This window comes from Manacus candei, unplaced genomic scaffold (assembly GCF_025592945.1).
Source record: "Manacus candei isolate 608988 ecotype Guabito, Panama unplaced genomic scaffold, ASM2559294v1 h1tg000219l, whole genome shotgun sequence".
NCBI lineage: Eukaryota > Metazoa > Chordata > Aves > Passeriformes > Pipridae > Manacus > Manacus candei.
This window is the reverse complement of record NW_026138267.1, coordinates 111677-118520: the sequence shown is the minus strand read 5'-3', so window position 1 is coordinate 118520 and position 6844 is coordinate 111677. Positions and strand designations below refer to the sequence as shown.

Below are 6844 nucleotides of genomic sequence, written 5' to 3'. Positions count from 1 at the left end.
GGACCCCCCGCCCTCCCCGCGGCCACCGCGGTGTCCCCGAGAGCCGCCCTCCCCCCACTGCCCCTGCCCAGCGCCTGCGGCTCCGCTCCAACCCACCCCATCCCGGGAGACACAGATGGGAATGGGGGGACACTGGGAAACAATTCCAACACCTCTTTCCAAACCTCTGACACCTGGTTCCCAGACATTCCCAAAGAAGGGGCTTCCCGTGGCCTCGAGCCAGGGACCGACCTTTGTATTGAACCAACTCCTGGAGAGACACGTTCCCATCCCTGTCCGCATTCCCATTCCTGGGGTTCCCATCCCTGTCCCCATTCCCATTCCTGGGGTTCCCATCCCTGTCCCCATTCCAATTCCTGGGGTTCCCATCCCTGTCCCCATTCCCACTTCCTGCTGAGCCAACCTGCTCCCAGTGTCCCCGTTCCTGTCCCCACTATCCCTATCCTGGTCTCCCATGTCCCCATTCCCATTCCCAGTGCCCCAATTCCCATTCCTGGTGACTCCAACCTGCTCCCAATGTCCCCATTCCCATTCCTGGAGTTCCCATGCCCATTTCTGCTGTCCCCAACCTGCTCCCAGTGTCCCCATCTCTATCCCCAATGTCCCCATCCCAGTCCCCCCCTGTCCCCATTCCCATTCCTGGTTCCCACAGAGGAACTGCCGGATGCCGGAGGAGGAGCCAGGATTTATTGCCCAAAGCAGGAGATTTTCACACCCAAATTAAAGCCTCAGGAATAATTGTGGTCCTGGGTTTCACACGGGAAAAAGCAGGAAGTTGATCCATCGGGAAGAGCCGCAGGGCGGCCGGGGTGGGTGGGAACAGCGGGATGAGCTCTGCCAGCAGCTCCTGCCTTTCCACAGGGAGAGGGAAGGGGCGGATCCAGCTCTGGGATCGCTCAGGCCATGATTCCTGCTGGGATGAGAGCGGGGAAAGGAGTCACCATGTCCCTGTTCCCATCCCAGGGGATAGAGCCGGCTGTGGAGCCCAGGCAGAGCAGGAACTGCTGCGGATTCCCACCTGATCCTGCTCTGTTCATCCCACGCCAATCCCACTCCAGAATCCAGCCCTGATCCCAGTCCACAATTCCACCTGACCCCACTCTGGAATCCTGCCCTGAGCTGCAATCCCCTTCAAAGCCCGCTCCAGCCATTAGGCCCCCATTCCCCTCTGGAATCCCGGCATCCATCCTGGGATCCCTGCACAGAGGATCTGGATCCACACACGCTGCTGGGACTCACTGGTGGGCGCGGGGTCGTATCCATTCCCCTCCCTCTTCCCTATGGAAAGAAAGCGGGATCAGCACCCGTGGCAGAGGATCCCCGGAATGCTGCCGGGCGGATCCGTGCCCCTTGCCGACCCCCATCCCGGGAGTTACCGGATCGGAGCTTCCAGACACCGACTGCCACGAGGCCGATGATGATGATGATGTCAGCGATGACGGACACAGTGTCCTAGTTAGAACAGCTGGGACCGATTCCTCACTGGATGGGTGTAGCCCAAAAGTGTGTATTCTATGGCCTTCCATGCCATTTTCCCAGGAACTGTTGTCGGGGGGGGAGGGGGCCTGCGAGGTGGGGGGGTGTCCCTGTCCTCATACCCTTTTATGGAATTCCCTGCTCTGACAATCCTCATATCCTTTTATGGAATTCGCCTCTCTGAGGGAACGAACTGAGCATCCTTTTATGGAATTCCCCGCTCTGAGGAAACGAACTAAGCATCCTTTTATGGAATTCCCCGCTCTGAGGGAACGACTGACCATTCCTGCCTGAACTGGAGAATATATAAACCTGGAGTTTCAGAACCTTTCCACCACTCGTGGGATCCACAGGAAGGCTGCAGCTCACCACTCTCAACCAGACTGAGACCACCACCCTCAACTGGACTGCAATCACCTCTTCTGACCAGACTGCAACAGCTCTCCCACCAGACGGTTTTTTCCCCTCTCCCTTTACTTTGGACTCGGGGGGGGGGCCCAAGGAAAACCACTTTGTTCATGCCCCAGGGTGCTGGGTTATACATTTAGGTTTTGTGGGTTAAAATCAATTCCTTGTCTGTATAATCAGACTTATTGGGCAAGGGGGGCCCAAGGAGGGCCCAAGGGGGGCCCAAGGGGGCTGGTCCAGGGGGGGAAGGGCTGCAGGGGGCGGATCCCGGAGGAGGAAACCCGCCAAAAGCGGCGGCCCAGCCGAGGGAGGAGCCGAGCGGGAGCACAAAGAAGAGCAGCCAAAAGGTCCTGGCGGTGGCTGGGCAATGGCGGGGGGGGCGAGAGCGGTTTGGGGGCCCCCGTGAGAGCCGGGGGGGAACCCCGGTAGCCGCGGAGTGGGGAGAGCGGAGAGGGGCGATCCCGGAGCTGGGAGACCCCCGGAATGCTGGAGGGGGGGGGAGCAGAGAGGGAGCGCCGGGCCCCTTAAGCGGGGGTCCCGGAGAGGGGGAAGGCCTTGGAGTGTGGAGAGGAGGGGGGGCCTTGAGGCGGGGTGGGAGCTGAGAGCGCCAAGAGGTTTGCGAGGGTGGGAGCCGAGAGAGGAGGGCCGGCCGGCCCCGGGAGGCAGAGTGGGGAGAAGTGAGCCCTGGGACCGCCCTGGCAACACTAAAGGGGACCCCAGAGAGTGGGAACCCCCTGGAGCCGCGGGACCCCTGGCAGCCCAGAGAAGGGGGACCCCCAATGCAGGCAGAAGTGCCATCAGGCCAGACAGGGGGGACCCCCCTAACCCCAGAGAGCAGAGAGGGGGAACTCCTGGGAGGGGATTTTGGGCTGAATGTTGGTGTTTTGGGGCTTTTTACGGACACAAGATGCCCGGTGAGTCCTTGAGCTGGACTTGGGCAGGAGGAACCCCAAGGGCAATGTGCTCACCCCATGTTTTCCCCCCCAGCATTATTTCTGCTTCCCAAAGCTTGGGCGGATGGAGGAGGAGGCTGCGAGGAAGAGGAAGATGCCTTGGGCCCCCCAGGCAGGTGAGGAGGAAGTCAGTGCCCCTTTGGGTGGGTCTTTTGTCTTTTGTGGCCGTCCTGCCGGGGCCGGAGTTGGGGGGATGTCCTTGGGTTTCCCTGTGGGCCGGAGGCAAATCCCCTGCGTGTCCTTGTTGGTTCCTGCCCCAGGCCCCGAGGTGAGGCCGGAGAGCGCGGAGGACAAATCCCCCCGGCAGAGCCTGGTGGGAGAGGCCGTTTTGAAGGGCTCCCCGGCGCAGGAAGGCAGCGGGGAGGAAAAGGGCCGGAGATGCCCCCGCAGGAGGGGCTCCAAAGCCATCCCAGGGGGCTGTGAGGAGGAAAGAGCCAGCGTGTGCCGGGAAGGCGGCCGGACCTTGAGGCGGAACTGCGAGCTGGTGGTCTCTGAGCAGCCTCCCAGCAGGAAAAAGCACTTCAGGTGTTTGGAATGTGGGAAGAGCTTTAGGAAGAGAACCTACCTCCTGAGGCACCAGCACGTCCACACTGGGGAACGGCCATACACGTGTGAGGAGTGTGGGAAGAGCTTCAGTGACCACTCCACACTCCGCAACCACTGTCGCATCCACAGTGGGGAACAGCCCTACACGTGTGGGGAATGTGGGAAAAGCTTCAGGGAGAGCTCCAACCTCCACAAGCACCGTCGCATCCACACTGGGGAACGGCCCTACACGTGTGGGGAGTGTGGGAAGAGCTTCAATCAGAGCTCCAACCTGCTCCGACACCAGATGATCCACAGTGGGGAAAGGCGCTACATGTGTGAGGAGTGTGGGAAGAGCTTCAATCAGAGCTCCAACCTGCTCCGACACCAGACGATCCACAGTGGGGAAGGGCCCTACACGTGTGGGGAATGTGGGAAGAGCTTCAATGACCGCTCCACCCTTCGCAACCACCGTCGCATCCACACTGGGCAACAGCGCTACACGTGTGGGGAGTGTGGGAAGAGCTTCAAACGGAGCTCCCACCTGCTCCGACACCAGATGATCCACAGTGGGAAAGGCCCTACACGTGTGCGGAGTGTGGGAAGAGCTTCAGGGACAGCTCCAGCCTTTGCAAACACCGTTGTATCCACACCAGGGAATGGCCCTACAAGTGCTTGGAATGTGGGAAGAGCTTCAGCACAAGCACCAAGCTGCTCAGCCACCAGCACATCCCCACTGGGGAACAGCCCTACACGTGTAGGGAATGTGGGACAGCTCCACCCTCTACACCCACCTTCGCATCCACATCAGGGAGAGGCCTCACAAGTGTGGGGAGTGTGGGAAGAGCTTCAGGGACAGCTCTGCCTTGACCTCCCACCAACGGACCCACCGGTAAGAGAAGCCCCGAGTGCCCCGACTGCGGGAAGAGCTTCGGCCGCTGCTCCAACTCCATCAGCCATGGGAGGACCCGCGTTGGATGATCCACAGGGACCCCCGTTGGGCACAGCCCTGGTGTGCTGGTTTAAAGGTAAACCAGCAGGGGAAATGACAGCGGTGACACCTAGAATGGGATGGAACACCTGGAAAGGGAATGAGAATGCCTGGAATGGGAATGGGGACATCAGGAATGGGATGGGGACAATAGTAATGGGATGGGAACAACAGGAATGGAAATGGGAACACCTGGAATGGGAATGGGGACATTGGGAGCAGACTGGGGACACTAGGAATGGGAATGCGGGCAGCAGGAATGGGAATGGGGACATGTGGAATGGGGAGGGAACACCTGGAATGGGAATGGGAACACCTGGAATGGGAATGGGAACACCTGGAATGGGAATGGAGACACCTGGAACGGGAATGGGAACACCAGGAATGGGAATGGGAACACATGGAATGGAAATGGGGACACCTGGAATGGGAACACCTGGAACGGAAATGGGGACACCTGGAATGGAAATGGGAACACCTGGAATGGGAATGGGAACAACTGGAATTGGAATGGAGACACCTGGAATGGGAACATCAGGAATGGGAATGGGAACACCTGGAATGGAAATGGAGACACCTGGAGTGGGAACACCAGGAATGGGAATGGGAACACCTGGAATGGAAATGGGGACACCAGGAATGGGAATGGGAACACCTGGAATGGGAATGGGAACAACTGGAATTGGAATGGAGACACCTGGAATGGGAACACCTGGAATGGGAATGGGAACACCTGGAATGGGAATGGGGACACCAGGAATGGGAATGGGGACAAAAGGAATGGGAACACCTGGAATGGAAATGGGAACACCAGGAATGGGAATGGGAACACCTGGAATTGGAATGGAGACACCTGGAATGGGAACACCTGGAATGGAAATGGAAACACCTGGAATTGGAGTGGAGACACCTGGAATGGGAACACCAGGAATGGGAATGGGAACACCTGGAATGGAAATGGGGACACCAGGAATGGGAATGGAAACACCTGGAATGGAAATGGGAGCACCTGGAATTGGAATGGAGACACATGGAATGGGAACACCAGGAATGGGAATGGGAACACCTGGAATGGGAACACCTGGAATGGAAATGGGGACACCTGGAATGGGAACACCTGGAATGGGAATGGGAACACCTGGAATTGGAATGGAGACACATGGAATGGGAACACCTGGAATGGAAATGGGAACACATGGAATTGGAGTGGAGACACCTGGAATGGGAACACCAATAATGGGAATGGGAACACCTGGAATGGAAATGGGGACACCTGGAGTGGGAACACCTGGAATGGGAATGGGAACACCTGGAATTGGAATGGAGACACATGGAATGGGAACACCTGGAATGGAAATGGGAACACATGGAATTGGAGTGGAGACACCTGGAATGGGAACACCAATAATGGGAATGGGAACACCTGGAATGGAAATGGGGACACCTGGAGTGGGAACACCTGGAATGGGAATGGGAACACCTGGAATGGAAATGGGGACACCAGGAATGGCAATGGGAACACCTGGAATGGGAGTGGAGACACCTGGAATGGAAATGGGGACACCCGGAATGGGAATGGGGACATCAGGAATGGGAATGGGGACACCTGGACTGGGAATCGGAAAATTGGGAATGGGAACATTGGGAGCAGGTTGGGGACACCAGGAATGGGAATGGGAACACCTGGAATTGGAATGGGAACACCTGGAATGGGAATGGGAACATTGGGAGTAGACTGGGGACACCAGGAATTGGAATGGGGACACCTGGAATGGGAATGGGAACATTGGGAGCAGTTTGGGGACACCAGGAATGGGAATGGGAACACCTGGGATTGGAATGGGGACACCTGGAATGGGAATGGGAACATTGGGAGCAGACTGGGGACACCAGGAATTGGAATGGGGACACCTGGAATGAGAATGGGAACACCTGGAATGGGAATAGGGAAAACAGAGGTGGGATGGGAACACCTGGAATGGGAATGGGGACAATAGGAATGGGAATGGAGACACCTGGAATATGAATGGGAACACAAAGAACTGGGAATGGGGAAAACAGAAGTGGGATGTGAACACCAGGAACGGGAGGAGGGACAATAGGAATGGGAATGGAGACACCTAGAATGGGATGGAACACCTGGAATGGGAATTGGAACACATGGAATGGGAATGGGAACACCTGGAATGGGATGGGAACAACTAGAATGGGATGGGAACACCTGGAACAGGAATGCAAACCCGTGGAATGGGAATGGGAACAGCCGGGCCCGGGCTGTGTCCCTGGGGAAACAGGAGGCCAGGCCCAAAAGAGTTAACTAAGAAATTGGGGTCTGCTAACAAGCTACCAACATCCAAGACCATCTGTGCTCGTACTGTTCTACTGACTGGAGCAAAGCTTCAGAGAATAGTACAGGAACATGTCCTAGGCCTCGAGGGGATAAATTAGAGAGACAGCAGGATCAGGGAGACATTGGAATAGAAGGAATAGG

At 57.5% G+C, this 6844-nt stretch overlaps 1 long non-coding RNA gene across 1 annotated transcript; it reads right to left on the bottom strand.

Moving 5' to 3' along the window:
• Positions 1-888: 888 nt before the first annotated feature.
• Positions 889-1429, bottom strand: LOC127464405 (uncharacterized). Its single transcript, XR_007901344.1, has 3 exons — positions 1377-1429; positions 1240-1278; positions 889-913 (listed from the first exon to the last, which is right to left on the bottom strand). It is a non-coding gene; the product is annotated as an uncharacterized LOC127464405 (long non-coding RNA).
• Between the last annotated feature and the right edge of the window lie 5415 nt (positions 1430-6844).